The 19856-nt window shown below is 58.8% G+C and overlaps 1 long non-coding RNA gene across 1 annotated transcript; it reads right to left on the minus strand.

The window, feature by feature from the left end:
• Nucleotides 1–1688: 1688 nt before the first annotated feature.
• LOC123522511 lies at nt 1689–19182 on the minus strand. The gene is made up of 3 exons (XR_006680768.1): nt 19106–19182; nt 3281–3525; nt 1689–1793 (listed from the first exon to the last, which is right to left on the minus strand). It is a non-coding gene; the product is annotated as an uncharacterized LOC123522511 (long non-coding RNA).
• Between the last annotated feature and the right edge of the window lie 674 nt (nt 19183–19856).

Genomic DNA, 19856 nt, shown 5'->3' on the forward strand with positions numbered 1-19856 from the left:
GTGTGCTTCTTCCACGTGGGCTTCGTTGCATTCACTACAATTTCATCATCCAACTAATCTCGCTCCCCTGAAACAGCGTCCTCCATGTGTGCAAGCAGCCCCTGATGCTATAGTCATATTAGAGGAGAAGTTACATCACAGATAGCCGAGATACGCACGGGTGGATACCTGCATACGTGAGTCGAGATGACCCATGTCTCACTCAGATGTGCGAGCAAGCCAAGGGGGCTCAGTACAGACAGACGGTCCTGGGAGCAGATTCCCTTCAGATGGACTTAGACAGGAATCCGTGCCAAAGTCCGAACGCAAAGATATTGGTGCCAAGTTCTCTGGACACGGAGAACCTGGCGCAGAACACTGTCCCGGGCTCCTGAGTACCCGAGCGCCTGAACGGGACGGTCAGAACCTCATCCCTCTTCCAGCGGGATGGCCAGGACCATCACCTTCCACGGCTTGGGCAAGGCCCCGGGAAGGAGCTGAGGCACCGGATGGTCTGGCCTTCGCCCGAGATAAAGTGGACACTTTCCCTCCTGTTCTTCGGGAGAAAGAACATTCTGCAAAAAACGAGTTACTCCCTGTCCCTGTCCCTGCCCGAATTGGCTAAAACGTTACTGTGTCTTTGCCTTCAGATCATTGTCAGCAAACCCTTTGTGTGAGAGCTTGTCCCAGGACACAGGGGCCTTGTGCATAAGGCCCAGGCCTCAAGTAAAGGCCTGGGCCCGGGTGCCTGGCCTCCTGGTGCCCCGTACCCCCAATGTGGTCTTGCCTTTTATCTGTCAGCTAGCATTCCCAATTGCGACCATGTGCCTCTCAACCCTGGTTTGATGTGTGACAGCTGGTTTCTCATTGATGACCAGCCTTTAGGGCCCTCACACACAGGGTGCCTCTCCCCTGGGAGCCCCCTGGCAACCCTGGGAGTGCCCACCGTGGGACTGGCACACCCCTGTCACAGGCAGGCGCAATGCAGGTGGGAGAGGTCCTGAGAGGCTATCAGCCATCTGCCCTGCCCTCCACCTGCCAGCCGTGGCCGCCCTGGTCCGAAGCCCGCACTGTGAGGAAGCCTAGTGGGAGCGGCCAGCTCCGGGCGTCCTTCTAAATTGCAGACAATGGCTGGCATGCCCAGGCCTGCCCTGGGGACTCTGATGTCAGCAGGCCCAGATTCCAAGGGACAGTCAGATGTGCGGGGAGCAGGAGCCTGCCGGGCTCACAGCCTCCATCTCCTCCCCAAAGCAGCCCCTTAGAGATATCAGCCACTGTTTCACCCTGACCAGGGAGCAAGGGGCCAGAGCCACCTAGCTGCGATGAGAGCGGGAGTCCCCCGGGAGCCAAGTTCCCCACCTCCAGCCTCGGCCCTGCAAACCCGGACTAGGGAGGTGCCGCGGGGGCTCACCAGAGGTCTGACCTCAGAGCTGAGGCACTGCCCCCCACTCCCCAGTGGAGAGGGCAGGTGGGCTTCAGAGCAGCTCCTCTGTGGTGGGGTGGTGGCAAAGAGCTTCTGCAGATGGGGCTCTATGTCACTGATCTTTCAAAGCTCCCCCGGGGAACCAGTCTGGAGACCAGCCCTCTAGACCAGCATGGTCCACTCGGGCAGGATGGCAGCCATCTGGGACATGTGACCAGTGTGGCCAGTGTGAGTTAGAAATGACATGTCTCCTTTCATTCAAAATTTTAATCCATGTAAGTGTGAAAAGAGGTCTGTGACACGCAGCTCCGGAATTGCTCCATGCGACCTTCGACAACCTTCAGCTGCAGTCAGCGGCGGTTCTCTGGTATCTCCATTGGGCAGCGTTGCTCTAAAGGAAATTCCACAAGGGGGTGAGTTTGACAAACAGAGGTTTATTCTCTCACAGTTTAAGAGGCTGGGGTTCCAAATTCGGGGCGCCGGCTCTAGGGGGAGGCTTTCTCTCTCTGTTGGCTCTGAAGGAAGGTCCTGGTCTCTAGAACAGCATTCCTGTGTCTGGACACCATTCCTGGTCTCCTTCTAACAGCATGCCTTGTCCCTTCAAATCAATCTCCCCGTGGCTGTACAGGGTGCTCGGCTCCCCAGGAAGAAGGCTCCTCTTTCTGGACGGTAATCCGGAGCCCTGTGGCTTAGTGGGCCACGGGATGGGCTGCCAGTCCGAGCCCACTGGGCACAGAGTGAGAGAAAGAGGGGCTGTCTGCTCTGTACAGATTGACAGCCTCTTCTCTCCCCCCTGCAGGGCGCCTGTGATTCAGAGTCCACTCTATAGCAGGCAGTTTGGTTTTCTTCTCTGCTGATTTAATCTCTCTTACATCTCCAATTAAAATGGACTCAAGATACAGACGGATCTTGGAGCTGATACTGACTCATTAACATCACAGAAGCCAAGGGTTACGACACAGGATGGTTACATCAGCTTACACTCAAAAGGCTCCTTATGTAATACTGAGGACCAGGGCCCAGCCAGCTGACATGACATTCAGTGGGGCGGGGACACAAGTCAGTCCCTAACAGTGACTGGGGGAGGAGGGGATCTGCAATGTGGTGCAGAAACCCTCCTGGGGTGTCCCCACCTTGCCCTCCCCGTGTAAGGGGGTTCGAAGGCGGGCCAAGCCGCATCTCCAGCCTGAGTTTCTCCTGGTGTACCACGAGGACAGCCGAGGTCCCCTGGTGTCCGTGAGCGGATGTGGTAGGAGGACTGACCTCCTGGAAGAAGGAGCTGGAGGCAGACCCATCCAGGCTCCCTGTGGCCCCTTTCTCACCACCCCACGCAGAGCTCCTGCCACCCCTCCACAGGCTAGGCGCGGCCTCCTGGGGGCCTTTGCACCGGCTGCTCCTCCCACTGTCCCCTAACCATCACCCTCAACCCCTGACTTCCAGCTTCCTCAGAGAGCAGCGCCTCCTCCCACCACAGGCTGGCCGCCCTCTACGCCCTCTGTCTTCCCCACTTCCCTGTCCCTGCCTGCTGACCGGGCCCCTCCCCCTTGGACTATGTACTGTGAGGGTCCCTGCTAGGTGCTGGGCACTCAGTCTGGCTGGCACAGAGAAAGGCCACACAGACCTGTCTGATAAGCCAGTCTCTAGAGTCACCAGGTCTGAGAAACAGCAGGAGGTTCCTGACAAGCTTCCCAGAAATGTCCCAATGTGGAGAGGCCCTTCAGCGCAGTTAGGGCAGGCAATTCAACCCCCAAGTGTTTGGAGAGAGCCTGCCATGTGTCCCACCTCTGCCAGGATCACAGCATTCTTGGGGGGGAGGGGGTACCACCTCTGTGCCTAGGTCAGTGGGGGGAACCGAGGGTCTGACTCCCACCTGCCTACCTGGAGATGCCCAATGGGTCAACAGGCAGCCAGCATGGCCCGGGGCTGCCTCTGCTGTGGGGGTGGAGGAAGGAGGAGGGCACCTCGCAGGAACTCTGGTGGCTGGGTGGGTCAGCCCACCCGCCATTCCAAAGGCGAAAGACGAGGCTGTCTGCACCTGTAAAGATGCGCCATCCCAGAACCCCCGCTGGGGGGTTGGCTGGCTGCAGACCAGCAGGTGCTCACCGTGACGTGGGTGCCTGAGCCTAGGGCGGAGAGAGAGAGAGGTGGGATGAAGAGACACGTGTCTCCCAGGTGAGGCAAGTAGTGGCAGGCCGAGTGTAGGCGCGCCTCTCCTGCCACCTGCCCCCCTATCTGAGCTCTCAAGAAGGGGCCTCTCCTCTGGTCCACGGGGGTCAGGCCAGACTCTCCCACCCCAACAGCTGTGCCGGGAGAGAGGGCCCCCCTCCCACTCCTGGCCTGATCTTAGCAATGGGGGAAGATAGGTGCACAGCTGTGCCTGTGTGTCTGTGTGTATGTCTGTGTGTGTGTCTGTGTGTGTACCTGTGTGTATGTCTGTGTGTGTGTCTGTGTGTCTCTGTGTATGTCTGTGTGTGTACCTGTGTGTGTGTCTGTGTATGTCTGTGTGTGTCTCTGTATGTCTCTGTGTGTGTCTGTGTGTGTCTCTGTGTGTATCTGTGTGTGCCTGTGCATCGTAGTGGGTGTCTCTCCAGAAGCAGACCCCGAGAAAGAATCAAGTGCCCCCCATGTGTTTGGGACGCCACCTAGGGAACACCGCAGGGGCGGCAGGGACAGGCCGGCAGCTGGCAAAGGGTGTGGTGTGAAGCACTCTCCCAGCTCTGGCTACAGGGTTTGGGGTCCATTTTCACATTTGCAATTTTATGTTGTGTACTACGAGTTGGCCTGGTTCTGTGTTTGGGTCAACGTCTTAGACCCTCCTGCAGAGATCCCTCACTGCGGCTGGTTGACGCTGGTGCCCTAGACTTACTAACGGACATGCAGGGCATGCGTGGTTTCCGATCACCTGTGGACCCTGGTAAAGCCACCCACCTGGACAAAGGTCCACACCATGCCCCACCTGAGGGAGCTGTCTGTGCTCCAGCCTGCACTACACACGGGTGGGGACTGCTGGGCAGGCCGCCCTCAGACACAGGGTCCCTGTGCAGGGGGGGGGGGGCAGTCGGGCTGTGTGCACAGACAGGGTGCAGGGGTGCCTGGAACACAAGGTCTCTGGTGTCCTGAGCCAGGGGAGGTCACACACCAGGGGAGCCTAGCCCTGCCCTCCTCCCTCCCGGACCAGGACAGCTCATGCCCTCCGAGAACAGGATTTGCCCAATCAAGCCACAGTGGGGAGGGGGGGGGGGACAGCTCGGGCCCTCTTTGGACAGTGGGAGCAATACACTGATCGTGGCATTGTCCCCAGGTGGGGTGAGGGGAGCGAGGCAGGTGCCTCAGGGCCCGGCCCCTTGTCACCAGAGCCACCAGGGCAAAAGCCCAGTGTCAGCTCCGTGTGGGGGTGGCCTCCAGGCTCCGAGCTTCACTCGTCAGAGTTCCTTGAGAATCCTGAGCAAGGCCATGGCGTCTTCCCCAAGGCCGCTCAGACCCACAGCCTTGCAGCACAGGGCTGGCTGGGGGGTGGGGTGGGGGCAGCACAGCTGCATCTCAGGGGTGGTTCGGAGTCCCAGGGCCCAGGAAGCAGGGGGCTGGCTGGGTCTCGGCCCCCACCTGGACGCAGTCCTGGAGAGGCAGCAACAGGGCAGACTGGGGCAGGGGGTGGTTAGCCAGGGGGGTCGGGGGTGGGGGGGTGGCGCAGTGAGGTCACACACAGAGGAGGGGGAGGAGGTCAGGAAAGGTCTCCTTCTGGGCCTGCACTGACCACCACCAGGCCTGGGACCCAGCTGCCCAAGGCCAACACTGAGCATGGAGACCCAGGCCATCTGGGGCCGGAGCAGTGCCCTCCTGCTCATGAGGGCGGGGCAGGCGGGGCCGGAGAGGGCCCTAGAGCAGTGGTTCTCAACCTTCCTCATGCCGAGACCCTATCATACAGGCCCTCATGTGGTGGTGACCCCTAACCATAAACTGATTTTCGTTGCTACTTCATCACTGTCATTTTGCTATCTGTGATGAATCGTCATGTAAATATCTGACAGGCAGGATGTATTTTCATTGTTACAAATTGAACATAATGAAAGCATAGTGATTAATCATGAAAACAATGTGTAATTATTGTCTGTGTAATGGATTATGTAAGAGTTGCATGAGCCCCAATAAAATGATTTAAAAAAACAACATGTAGATGCCAGACTGTGCAAGATAAGACAAAATAATCATTTGTAAATTATCAAGGGTTCATGAGGGAGCGGGGAGTGGGGAGGGAGGGGAAAAAATGAGGAGCTGATGCCAGGGGCTTAAGTGGAGAGCAAATGTTTTGAGAATGATGAGGGCAATGAATGTACAAATGTGCTTTACACGATTGATGTATGTCTGGATGGTGATAAGAGTTGTATGAGTCCCTAATAAAATGATAAAAAAAACAATATGTAAGGATATATTGTGAACTACTTATTTCTAATGACAAATCAATGAAATTCTGTCTTGAAGCACGGTGTAGCATGAGTAACAGTCTTACTAGAACAACAGTAAACTACATCGCTACATTTTGCAACAGTCCTTGTACAAAGAATGTTGGTGAGCCGGTTGAGCTTTAGCCTCTTTCTGACCAGATCAGCGTATCTGCCTGTGGGCGGACCCTCCTGGAGGCGGTTAGAGGAGCGAGCGGTGTCTCCCTTCCTAAGACCATCAGAAATGCTTTCCGATGGTCTTAGGAGACCCCTGTGAAAGGGCTGTTCGACCCCCAAAGGGGTCGAGACCCACAGGTTGAGAACCGAAGCCATAGAGGCGGGGCTGCTGTGAGCTGAGGGACAGGGGTCCAAGCTGAGGCCTGGGACAGCTCTGGGGGAGGGTGGCAGGCCCACCCAGCCTCTGAATCCCACCCCCACCCCAAGATTGTGACTCCGGAGCTGGCCGGGCGGCCCTCAGCGAGGTGGTCTGGGGCCAGGGGCTTGTGGAGGATGGCGGGGTGGGCTTGGCGGGCCCCTCCCCGAGGACTCTGACAAGGGCAGTCACTGAGAGGCCACTCCGGGCCCGACTCTGAGGAGGGCTGTCAGACTGGCCTGGGCTAGCACCATTTCCCAGGCTTTCACCCCTTGGCCAAGGCTGCACCAGCGGGGAGGGGAGGAGGGCCTGGCCTTGCTCCTGTCCTGACTTGGAGCCTCTGGCTTTTGACACAAGACAGCCTTGGGGTCACTCGACTGGCTTGGCAGCTGCATTCACCTGCACTATGCTGACCTCTGAGAGGTGGCGTCAGGAACACGGCGCTCTCCAGGGCTGGCCAGGCGAGGTCAGCACCCATTGACTCCAGGGAGTGCTGGCAGCGCCCAAGAGGTCCTTCCCATGGCCCCACCTGTGTGCCTCGGCCCGCCCCCGCACCCCTGGCTGCAGGGCCTGGCAGCAGAGCCCAGTGCCCCAATGTGTACCCTCCCCCGTATGTGGGAGCCGCCCCCCCATGGAGGGCTTCAAGCAGCAGATGCCTCTGGGCACCCTGGGGTGGCAGCTGCGGTAGAGTCCGGGATGAGCAGATGAGCTGGCCTGGCTCTGGCTGCATGGGGCTGACACTCTAGAGGGGCGTGGGGCAAAGGCTGAAGCAGGGGACTGGGGAACGGGGCGGGGACGGGGGTGGGGGGGACAGTGTGGGGGCTGTGAAGGCCAGGGAGGGCCTCCTGGAGCAGCAGCAGGGGGGTGGGGGCTGGGGGCTGGGGGAGCTCCTCCCACCAAGATCTGAGCAGAAGGGACCAAGATTTGCATGGGGGTTACATGCTCCATGCAATCAATGTATGGACTGTTATGAGAGTCCCCAATAAAATGATCCTTTTTTTAAAGTGTGGGTGTGCGAGCCCGCGTCTAGGGACTGTCGGCAAGGTGTCAGCTAGTGGGGGGGGGGGACACACACGTGTCTGGAGGACTCCACTGAGCATGTGGCCCCTCTTCTGAGGGAAGTGACCCCGCAGAATGACGCAGGAGCGCTCCAAAGATCGCTCTGGCAGTCTCGAGATCAGGGCGGCGCCCCACAGGCCACAGCATCAGCCTGTCTTTCAGCCCGCCAGAAATACGCAGGAGGGGACCAGGCCTGAGGAGGGGTGGGGTGTCAAGAGGCCGTGGTGAGACCAGCACCAGAGCAGGGCGGCCGGCCGCAGCCTCCTAAGACCAGCTGCAGTCCCTTCCCCGCAGGCGCCTGCGCACACCTGCCTGGGGCCAGGTGCCTGTTGGAAAAGCCACAGGTGCAGGAAAGAGGACACCGTCATTGGTTCCCCGCAACCCCCCACCAGCCCAAACATTCCGCCATGCGCCCAGCCCCTGAAAGGACACTCCTCCTTTGTCCCGATCCACAGGCTTCTAGAACATGCTCTCCCGGAGGGCTTAGCCACGGAACACTGACTCTCAGAGAGCGCCTCACACATCCGCCACTCAGGGCGCATTTCGGTCTGTTTGCTCCGGGCCCTCCTCCAAGCCCGGCCCAGAGTGCCCTCTGCATGCAGCCTTTGCAAACGTGCCCACAGGGCAGCCCTGAGGGGCCACTGAAGGGGACACACAGATCTGTCCCCACAGGTGCTGGGGAATGCGGGCCACTGCCCCTGGGAGTCCTGGGGGCCCAGAGTCTGGGAGGAGGCCCCCGGAGAAGAAAAAAGGGATGGGGGAGAGACAGGTGGAGAGAGAAGAGCCCACTGTCTTCCTCCCTCAGAGTGGCCAGTGGCAGCCTCACGAGTGACCACCACCACACCCAGGGCTCCCTCGGGCAGAGGTCGGAGAGAGGACTGATTTTTGGAAGAATAACTGAAAATGGCAGAGTGACATGTGGCAGCGTGGCGTGGAAATGGGTGGCTTCCAGTTAGTGTCTTATTGCTATTATTAAAAACTCATTCGGCCCTGAGGGGGCCCACTGACAGGATTTCAGGGCCTGTCAGCAGAGTACATGCCACCAGAAACGTAGGTCCTGGACGATGGTTTGTTCCCGCCAGGCTTTTTGAGAGACGGCCCAGACACGGGCTTGCTCCGTGCATGACGACATTTTCAGTCTAGGACTTTGCAAACAGGATTCGACGTGAGTGTTGGGGTGAATCGGACATTTTCACAACTCTGCTCTACCCAGCTTGGGGTCTAGAGCTGAAAATAAAGTCTCTCTGGCTTTCTGCTAACATTAAAAGGCGGGGAGGGGGAGCTGCCGCCTTGAACTTCCCGTTCTCAGGTGCCCACCCTGCCTGAGCTTCTCGAGATGGCGCCCCTCGCCCTAGGAACCAGGCCGAGGAGAGTCCCCTAAGGTCCCTCCTCCCAGCCTCCTGTCCCCAAGCCAGGCTGCCTGTTCTCGAGCTGCAGCCTGCAGATAACCAGCTTCAAACATGCGTGCGCCGTCCGTCCCGAGGAGAAGCAGGCTCCTCCTGCACCCAGGACCTGCTCTCCGGGATCCTCACCAGCAAGGGACATCGGCCATGAGGTTCCAGGGGGACTCAGGAGCCTGGTGGCCCCTGCTCCACCAGCTCCAGGCCCAGGCAACGGCAGCCTGGGATCATAGTTGACCCCTAACAATGGCCTTGACATCATAGTCAGGTGCCAGACACCACCACCCTCCCCATTAAACAGGTGGCAAAAGTAATTCTCACAGAGAAACGGCTGCCCGACCACACAGCTTCAGACACACACACACACACACACACACACACACACACACACACACACACACCCTGGGGTGGGGGCACATTGTGGTCAGTTCAGGGAGGTCCAGCACCCATTGTCCCAGGAGCAGAGTGAGTGACAGGGCGAGTGGCTGGTGGGAAGGGCTGTCCGTGGCTCTGGGCTTCCCTGGGCCAGGGAGAGCAGGAGTGTTTGGGGGTTGTCAGGCGTGAGCCCCCTCCAAAGGCCCGGCAGGCTGCCCTGCTGGGAGACTTGGCCCCAGGGCTCCCAGACCTGATTCCCCCTGCTAAGACACGCACGAGCCGGGGGGGACATGTCTTCTGAGTGTGTGCTGGTTGGGTCCCATGCCGGCTCACAGCGAGCCTACCGCGTGCAGCAGCGCGAAACTCCACCCAGCTCACAGTCCTTGTGATGTCCCAGCCTGTCGCTGTAGCGCGGGGTCAGCCCATCCTGCCAAGGGACTGCCTCTTGACCCCTGCCCTCCCTGTGGAGGATGGCACCCTTGGCCTCTCCTCGAGACACCCTCCAGGATGCAAGGCCAGCCTGGCTTCTAAGGAGCCCTCTGGCCGCACCTCTCCCAAGGCCGCCTTGCTGGGTCTTTGTGCAGTCCACGGAACCTTCAGGGTTCTTTGCCAGCACCACGATTCGGATGCCACGATTCCTCTTGCTCCGTGTGCACGGATGCATGCATGGGAGGGGCTGAGTGCCACGGCTCCCACTAGGCAGGCCTGGGTCCGCACAGCGGCACCCTTGCCCTTCAATACTTTATACGTGTTTCTAAATGGAGTGATGCAGACCGGAAACGAACCCACCCCCATCCCCTGCAGCACAGCCCTGAGCCCAGGTTGACCCAGCGAGGGAGGCACAGGAGTCAGGGGAGAAGGGCTGACTGGCCACTCTGCCCTGTGGTCTGCCCTGCAGCCCCCACCGCCCAGCTCAGCTCCAAAGGCTTCAGGGGGCTCCCAGCCATACCACCACGCACAGGTCAGGCCCGAGACCCAGTGCCTGTCGCAATGACCCTGTGACAACAAGGAAAGGGAGGTGGTGAACGGACCGTGTGGGCCACATGCATAAGAGGGTGGTGTGGAGGCCATGCTGGGGGCTGGGCACGCCTCTCCGTGAGCCGCCTTCCTCCCCTGTCCTCCCACCCCTGGGCTTTTTGCTGACCTGCCCCCCCCACCCCCCATATTCACAGTCGCCTGCTTCCAACACAAACTGCCCCCTCAGTGGGCCTGGCCCCTCCCACACCTGGTTTGGACACAGCCCACAGCCACCCACCCCGCTCCCCTCCCTCCCTCCCCCATCCATACATCCATCGTTCAGGGAGTATCTGAGTATCTCCCATGCACCACTGGCCTCTCCCTCACCCACACCCCAGTCCACAGTTGGAGCCCCGAAAGTCCAGTCCCCACAAGTCAGGTGAGGGTGATTTTGCGCAGAGGAACCTGGGAGGGGTGTGTGTGGAGGTCTGGTGGCCGTTATGGGGTGGGGTGGGGGGAAGCTGTGAGGCCATGTCTCAACTGGGAGGCTTGCCAAGCCGGATGGGCTCTGGAGGTTGAGAAAGCTCTGTGGCTTCCCTGTCCCCAGCGGGGCCCCAGGCCCCTGAGGTCTGGTGCTGACCCAATGCCAGCCTGAGCCTGAGTCTGCTTCTCCCTGCGCTCCGCTGCGAGGCTTCAGAGCTGCGGCCCAGCCCCAGGCCCCACAGAACAAGGCCCACCTCTGAGCGCCCTCCGTCTCCATGGCCCGAGGGAGGCCCAGTTCGTCTCTCTGGCCCCTCATGCCCCTGCCCTCTGGTTACACCTGACACTGCGTCTTCCCGGAGGCCAGGAGGACCTGGACCTCCTGCTCCGTCCCCGCTTCCCCTCTCAAGGGTCTTCCAGGGGCCCAGAAAGCCCAAACGGTCCTGTTCCTTGGTGCTGCCTGTGGCTCTCAACTCCCCTGCGCCTCCCAGCTCTCACCGTGGCAGCTGCTCTGGGTGCCACCCAGTCTACGCTGGCTCCCAGCGACCCCCTGCACCGCAGGACCGGGCCCGGCCCTTGCCTACAACATTCTCACAAGGTTAGACACCGCTGTGTCAGTCCCCCTTGTTGAGGGCCTCTGCTTTACCCAACACGAGGTCATTTCCCGGTGACCGGCCTCTCCCAAGAACGGGTCCACGGACACGAGACGCATCTCGCCCGTCGTCCTCGCTTCCGAGGGACAACTCCAGTTGTGCTTCTTCCAAGACAGGCATGTCCGTCTTCCTGGCGGGCGTCACATTTCCGATCCTCTCTGCGGTTGGCACCGTGATCCAACTGCGTCCATGCTCCTGGCCTGCGTCTTCCTCATGCGCTGCCCAACTCTCACAAAAGCACACGGCCAGGGAAGCCCTGGGCTCGGGTCACAGGGCACCTCAGCCCTCAGGGGCAGCCCTGCTCTTCAGCACGTTCGAGAGGTCTCGTGCACAGACCTGCCTCCGCAGGGCCCCACTGACCTTTGACCAGTGCTTCCGTGGGTGTGGGCTGTAGATCGAAGCACGTCGACATTGATCTTCGTTCCATTGACCGGGATGGTCATCGGCCCAGTGGTGAGGGTTGTGTCGTCTGTCTGCCTTCGGCGATTTGTCCATGAGCCTTCCCCGGATCTTGAAGCGTGGTCTGCTCCACGTAGTCCAGGGTTCCGGTGTGATTTCCCTGGCGCACAGAGGGGCGTTGCATGAGGGTGGCCGGAGGACAGCCCTGACCTGCACCTTTCCTGGTGTGGAAGGACGCAGTTCCCCCTTCCGCTCGAACCCTTGCCCCTGGGTCTCTGCAGGAGCACAGGGCCGTGTCCCTGGAAGCCCCGTTCTTCTGGAGGCTACACAGGCTTGCATGCCCCACACCGCCTACCCCCTCGGTGCAGCCAATAAAACACCGCCCACCTCCCCGGCTCAGCCAATAAAACACCGCCCACCTCCCCGGCTCAGCCAATAAAACACCACCCACCTCCCCGGCTCAGCCAATAAAACACAGCCGACCTCCTCGGATCAGCCAATAAAACACAGGGAAGCACCTGCACCAGTTTCATAATCTGGTGTCAATTTGAGGATTCAGAGTGTAGGGGTGGAGCCTAGCCTGTCAATCAGGTCATAGCCAATGAGGCCTCTGTGTGGGCGTGGCCTTCTCCTGAGGCTTCTGGGAGCTCCTGTGTTCCTCCCTGGAGGCAAGAGACCTCTTCTCTCTCCTCTCCTCTCTTCTCTTCCCCTTCCCTCCCCTCTCTCCTCTCTCAACCCCAGCCAGCGCTGAGATGCTTACAATGCCACTGGATCCACAAAACTTTGCACCCACTGGCCTGTGACCTTCCTGCATTCAGTGTCATTGCATGTGTTGTGTGAGTCTGAAGAGGACTTTATAGATTGGTATTGGACATGTGAGCTAAAATTGGACTTATGGACTTGATCTGGACAGGGCTGGGATGTTTTCTCAATGTTCAATGGCTCTTGGATATAAAGCTCTTTTCTATACACATATGAGTGTGTATGAATTTGTTTCTCTACCTGGACTAACACAGCATCGTTCTGGACTGCTCTGCTTTCTGCCAAGATCCGTCCGACGTCGGCAGCGTTACTCCTGCCTGGCCCTCTCCTGAGGTGGGCTTCCTTTGGTGGCAGCTCCCTGTTGGCAGGCTGCCGCCGCCGCCAATTCTGAATTCCCTACAGCAACGTTGCACTGCACGAGGATCCTGTTTGACGATCCCTGCACCTGTTGGGTCACCTTTCTTTAGGACGGGGACAAACCCGGATTTCTCCTTCTGGTCTGTTGGCCAGGCAACTGTCTCCCAAGTTTCTGGGCATAGAGGAGCGAGTACATCATTGGAAAGACCCCCCCGAAGTGCTCAACCATCTGCCCCAGAGTCATCCCAATAATGAGCTCTTTCCACGGCCTCCTCCTCGCTGCGGGACTTCTGGGTCTGGTTTCCAGCCCTCCCCTGGGACAAGGCCCGGCAGCCAGGCTGGAGCTGCCTGAGAGCGACCTCCTGCACCCTCAGGCCCCTTCTCCTTCCTTGGTACTTGCCCTGAGCAGCCCTTCCTCAGAGAAGCCTCTCACACCTGCAATACAGAGCGCCTGCTCCTAATCTGCAGGAGCCCTGGTCGCCGAGTGGTGACATATTGGGCAGCTAACTGCAAGGTCAGGAGTTTTAAACCACCGGCTGCTCCGAGGGAGGAAGGCCGGGCTTCCTACTCCCATAGTCTGCGTCTTGGAAACTGACAGGGGCCACTGCCGCCGTCCTGCAGGGTCACTCTGAGTCAGCATGGACTCCCAGTGTAGGGCGTGCCTGTCACCCAGAACACCTGGATGGGCAGGTGAGCGTGTGTTCAGGAATGTCTGCCTCCCGTTAGCACACTGCCCTGAGAGAAGGGAACCCGGGTGGCCTAGCGGCTTACACTTTGGGCCACTAACTGCAAGGTCGGCAGTTCAAAACCACCGGCCAGTCCTCAGGAGGAAAATGAGGCTGTCTGCTGCCATAAGAGTGACAGTCTTGGAAGCCTGCAGGGACAGTTCCACCCTGTCCTACTCGGTGGCAGTGAGCTTGGTTTGGTTTCCACAAGAGAAGGGGCTATACCTCCTTTGCCAGTGGCTGCCACCCCCAGAACCCAGTCAGGCACGTGGCAGCATTGGATGCCCAGGAAATACGAGGGGGCTCTAAAAATTTTTAGGGAAGTGGAATTTTCCCATGAACTTATTTTTCTTTTTAAAATCATTTTATTGGGGACTCGTACAATTCTTATCACAATCCATACATACTTCCACTGTGTCCAGCACACTTGTACATTTGTTGCCATCATCATTCTCAAAACATTTGCTATCTACTTGAGCCCTTGGTATCAGCTAATTTTTCCCTCCCTCCACACTTCCCCTCCCTCATGAACCCTTGACAATTTATAAATTATTATTTTGTCATGTCTTACAAAGTCCAGCATCTCCCTTCACCCACTTTTATGTTGTTCACCCCCCAGAGAGGAGGTTATATGTAGATCCCTGTAATCAGTTCCTCCTTTCTCCCCTACCCTCTGTCCATCCTCCCAGTATCGCCACTCTCACCAGTGGTCCTGAGGGGCTCATCTGTCCTGGACTCCCTGTGTTTCCAGTTCCTAACTGTACCAGTGTACCTCCTCTGGTCTAGCCGGATTTGTAAGGTAGAATTGGGGTCATGATAGTGGTGGGGGGGAGAAGCATTAAAGAACCAGAGGAAAGTTGTTTGTTTCATCGTTGCTACACTGCACCCTGACTGGCTCATCTCCTCCCCAAGACCCTTCTCTAAGGGGATGTCCAGCTGCCTACAGATGGGCTTTGGGTCACCACTATGCGTTCCCCCTCATTCACAATATCCCACAAACGTTTTGAAGCCCCTTCACCTGGGCTGAGGGGCCAGCCCATGTACCCACTTCCTGAAAGTGGCCTTTGGCCGTCAAGCACCCGAGGCTACTTACAAGATCCTTGCCAGTGTGGCTGAGTCGGCTCTGCGCTGTGGGACAGAGCAGAATGCCCCTGGGGCTCCTGAGGCCGTCACTGTTTGTGGACGTGGGAAGCCCCATCTTTCTCCCATCAAGAGCCTGGAGGTTTCAAAGCTTGGACCTCGCAGTCAACAGCCCTGTGAGGCACCACCACGCCACCAGGGCTCGGGACTAACAACAAGCGCGGTAAGTCAGAACAACTGGGCAACCCTCCACACTGTGGTTTTTGTCCGAATCAATCCCCCAGAAGGCCTTGGCTCCTCCGAAAAACAGGCTCAAGGATATTTGTAGGAACCGCGTATTGGAGACCACCAGACAATTAGTGTGGGCCTAGACGGTGCCTCACAGTGTGTGGGGACAGCAGGGTGTCATGCAGCCATCGAAGCAGAGAGGCAGCCTCTTCCGATAAGGAGCCTTCTCCAAGCCATAGTCTTAAGAAGGAAGAGCCAGGTACAAGCCAGGAGGGCTGTTGTCTGGCTGCATCAGTGCAGGGCTGAGCATGCAGCAGGTGCGTTCCGGCGGGCACTGGGTGGACGAGTCGGCTCTTTCTTGGAAGGCTCCCATGACCCCGTGAGCAGAGGCCAGGTATAAGGAGAACCCTGTGGCCACACTGCTGTGCTGTGTACAGTCCAGCACATGCCGGTACGGCCTCTTTCAAGGAGTGAGGCTTTTGTTATTGAAAAAGAAGAAATCGCAGTGCCTTCGGCCACCTTGTGTGCCCACCAGCCAAGGGCGAGGGTTGTGGAGTCCCCTCACGCTTGCCCGCACGCAGGACCCTGGCCGTGCTTCCTGGAGACTGTAGATCTCAAGCGCTCCAACTGTCAAAGGCCTCACATGAAAACTGGGCGTGGGGGTTTTTCGTGAAGACTAGGAGAAAGGCCCGGTCAGCTGGGGGGGCTCCAGGAATGACATTGACCTGAGCTCCGCTCTGGCCACCCCTCAGCCAGGCAGGCCCAGGACCCCCGCTGCCTCTCCTCTCTGCCCTGCTGGCCCTGCTCCTGCAACCTGATTGAAGCAATGACCTGCCTGGTGGCAGTCGTGAGGGGCAGGGGACTCCCCAAGGCAGGCAGGGAGGCTGTTAGTCCACCTCCGCACCCCTTTCAACTCCACTTAAGACCTCAAAGGTCACAGCAGGCCAAGGCACTTCCAGGGCTGAGAACGTTGGCCTTTCGCAAGCCTGCTCCTCTTACACAAGAGCCCCGCCCCGCCTCCCCCACTGAGGCCCAGGGCTGTAATTCAACCCCGAGGGAGGGCCACTTGTGCAACCTTGAACTAGGGTCTTGGACAAAGAGGTAGGAGAGAGGGTGAAAGGGCGGGCTTCGGAAAGACTGCCCTGGCTGGACTCCGGGCCCCTTTCTAGACACGAAACTCCACACAAGTCGCTCTCCAAGCCCCCGGCAGCCGGCAGCCGGCTCGTCCCCAGGCACTGCACTCTCCTCTGCGCAGGCCCCAGGACACCGAGGCCCAGAAGGGCCACAGACCTGCTTACAGGGCACACAGGACACAGAGAGAGGACAGGGGCCTCTGGGTTTGAACCCAGGCGGCTTCCTGCTCCCACACCCTGGCAATGGTGCTGTGAATAGGGACTGCCTAGGGCGGCCATCCGCCTGACGAGATAGTCACACACACACACACACACACACTCACATGCTCAGACACACACACACTCACACCCATGTACACACACATACACACAGATACATACACACTCAGACACACTCACATGTACACACAGATACATACACATACTCACACACATACACACACACATGTACACACAGATACATACACACACACATACATACACACACTCACACACTATCTGCTGGAGTCTGGTCCCACAGAAAGCACGCATGTATGCTGGCCGTCCTGTGGTGGGGGACTCATATATGGCAGCTGCTGCCCAATGACTACTATTGATACCAAAGGTGGGGGCATGAGGCAGGGAGGGGAGAGAGATGAGGTCTGGCATAAGGCTGAATGGAAGCTGAAATGCTGAGTCCCCCACCCCACCCCCATTTGCAGAAGGCTACAGAGGGCAGTGAAAACCCAGAATCCATTTGCAAAGCCCCACCATGGAACCCCTCCCGTGACTGACCAGGGATGGGGACAGTCTTGTCCTCCGGCAGAGCACATGGGGCAGTGGGTCACCGCCACCCCTCTCCACCTGCCCGCGGAGGCGCAGTTTATCGGGGCTCACCCTGATGGACAGGACTAGGGGGTCAGACAGTCCGGAGTCAGGCCCTGTCCACTGCTTTGGTCAGAATGCGCTGACCCAGCCCTGGGAGCATTTCTCTCATACGGTGTCTGGACCATAGTTCAGGGACGTCCCCTGTAGTCCTCTCTCTATTGGTGATAGATTGATCTGCCGACGATCGGCCTTCTGTTCCATTTCGGTTGCCCTCCCCTGACCTTAACGGTTCCAGGCGGGGTCGCCAGCTACGAGCTCAGCAGTGTGGAGCCACCAGCCGCTCCTCGGGAGAAAGACCGGCGTCCTGCTCCCATGCAGAGCGACTGTCTTGGAAAGACACAGGGGCGTTCTCCCCTTCCTGTGGGGCTGCTGGGAGGGGACACTGGCTCAAGGCCAGTCGGTCTGGTTAGATGTCTCTTACTGCTCTGAATCTCAGCAGACCCCCAGATGCCATCTCCCTCATCCGCAGGACCACGCGTCTGTCTTTGACTTGCCTTTGTCCCCTTTGAGACTTAATAAGTGTCACAGTAATATAGAATTGATCAAGATTTCATGAGGGTGGGAGGGGGAAAAAGAGGAGCTTATACCAAGGGCTTAAGCAGAAAGAAATCGTTTTGGAAATGTCGATGGCAACCTATATACAAGTGTGCTGAATACAACTGGATGACGGTTGTAAGAAGATTTGTAAGAGCTCCCTGATAGAATAATTTTTAAAATGATTTGATAGATGTTCCCCTCTAATTATACTTGAGATCAGGGCCCCTTTTGTACCTGAAACAACAGGGATGTGCAGAGCCTCCTGCTCTCCCTCCAGGGGCCCCGAGGGGAGGAGGAGGTCCCCCACGGGGGACAGGAAGGGGCACGGAAGCCCCCGTGCCTGGAATCTGGGAAGAGTTTGGTCACAGGTGGTGGTGGCTGACTGCCCAGAGGTTCCTGGAAACGGCCGGCTTCCCCTCAGGCCAGCCGGCTAGCCCATAGCAGTGACAGGCACGCCCCTCACCCTGCCTGAACTGGGCTTGACACCCACAACAGAGAAATGACTCCCACGGAGACACTGAGGCCACTGCAGCTTCCTCAGCCTCCTGGGGCAGGGGGCAGGGGGTTTGCCAGGGCTGCAGGGCGGAAGACCCAGAGGGCTGCCAGGCTCCCAACCTGCTGTCTGGTCCTTGGAAAGTCAGGTGCTCAGCCATCCTGGGTCTCATTCACAGGGCTAAGCAGACACAGACGTGCCCGTGCCACACCCTGTGGGCAGCTCAGCGTGGCCATCACCTGTTAATCATGTGACTCGCCCACCTACCTCCCTGGCCCTGCCCGCCGGGCACCCTGTCCGCTGAACGTCCCCACTCCCCTCCTCCGAGTCCATCCCAGCCCCCTCCTCACCAGGCCTGCGAATGCCTTCAGGGCCAGAGAGGAGAGAAGCCCCCTGCCCAGCGTGGTTCCTAAAGGGTCCAGCAGTCATACTACGGTTCTGGGCCACAGCTGGCGTCTCTAACCCCTTCTCCATGCCACCTCGCCTTCTCAAGACGTCTCACAGAAACCTGCCCACCCTTTGCCGTTCTGCTGGTGCCACAGCCAATCGGGGCAAGCACAGGTTCTCTTTAGACATGATCATTTATTTCTGTCCCCCAAAGTTTATTAATGTGGGATTCCTTGGTTTGCTCTTTCTCACCTTCTCGTGCGGCCACACGTCTGTCCATCCTTCCGTCTCTTCCTCTCTCTAACTCTCCGCTTTCGTACTTTCAACTACTCTCCCTGCACGCTGTCTTCCCATCTGCCCTCACGCTGCCCCTCGCTCTCAGTCCATTCTAAACATGAGGCAGGGCAGGGCAGGGCAGGGCAGGGCATTAACACTAATGAACCTGCCCATTGAAACCCACTTTCCTTGGCTTCCCACTCTGGCAGCGACCACAGGGGCGATGGTGGGGTGTCCGTTGCCTGAAGCACTGGGCCCCCACCCCCTGTGTTCCAGCCTCCTGACGTCTTCATGAGCTTCAGCCTAGGTTGCAGTGTCCAGGGCGACAGCTTCCTGTACCATGTCCCCCACCCCCCAGGTGGTGCCCAGGGCCACATGCTGTCCAGTGCACTTCAGGGGGCGGGAGGGGCAGGCCACCCTCAAGAGGCCCTGCTCTGGCCCGACCACATGGCAGGCCAGGAGGGGATGAGGCAAGCACTGAAGACCCCACCTCTCCAGAAAGCCCCTCACAGCCAGCCAGCCCCTTCCCTCACTCCCCCCTCCCCCTTGCCAAGGACTGTCCCCTAGAAAAGGCAGGGTGATGGTGGTGGTGGTTTAGAAAACAGGACTCCTGGGGTCCACGTGCAGTGTGGCGTTGCCTCGGGCACATCTCCCTCCCCATCTCAGCACAAGCTTTTGTGGCTTCTCTTCCCCCCGCCCCCCAAGGCTTCCCACCACTCCCACCTCAGGTCTCCTGAAGAGAAAGGCTGGCGGGATCCATGGGGAGGTGGAGGGGAACAGCAGCCAGCTTGCCCACGGTCCTCCCAGCCGCAGGATCCTCTTGGATGGGGCTGTCCTAAAAATAGTTAGCGGGGCTCAGGGCGGGAGGGGTGGACTGGCATTGACATTTCCTTCTGCCTTGGCCGCTGGGTGGACGCTGTGCACAGCCTGACGGTGACTGTGACGCAGGCTGGACCCTTGGCCCTTCCTGGACGCCGGCACCTCAGCTCCCCTGCCCAGGGTCAGGGTGATAAGATGGGCTTGAAGGCTGGAGACTAGACAGGAAGGTGGGAGAAAGAGGAGGGGAGAGGGGAGGGAGGACAGAGGGGAGAGGGGCCAGGGAGGGGAGAGGAGGAAGAAGACTGTGTCCAGGACAGGGCTCGGGACTGCCCCACCCCCACCCCTGCACACTCCCCACTGAGGCAGGCTGGGGTGCCGGAGCTTCCACTTCACAGATGCAAACACCGAGGCTGAGGGTGGGAGGGTCATGTGCCCAAGACTCCAGAGTCAGAAAGTGGCAGAACTGGGATTAGAACTCATGGCTTCAGCCCTTGGTCTTCCTGGCTGCAAACCCAAAACCATTTAGATAGTGTTTCCCAAACCGTGGCTCTAACACGGCCCACCCCCACGTCAGCAGGAGGGAAAACCCACTTACTGCCACCAAGTCACCACTCACGGTGACCCTACGGGACGGGGTAGAACTGGCCCATGGGTT

This window comes from Echinops telfairi, unplaced genomic scaffold, assembly GCF_000313985.2.
Source record: "Echinops telfairi isolate 266 unplaced genomic scaffold, ASM31398v2 ScPeMD7_7420;HRSCAF=8458, whole genome shotgun sequence".
Classification (NCBI taxonomy): domain Eukaryota; kingdom Metazoa; phylum Chordata; class Mammalia; order Afrosoricida; family Tenrecidae; genus Echinops; species Echinops telfairi.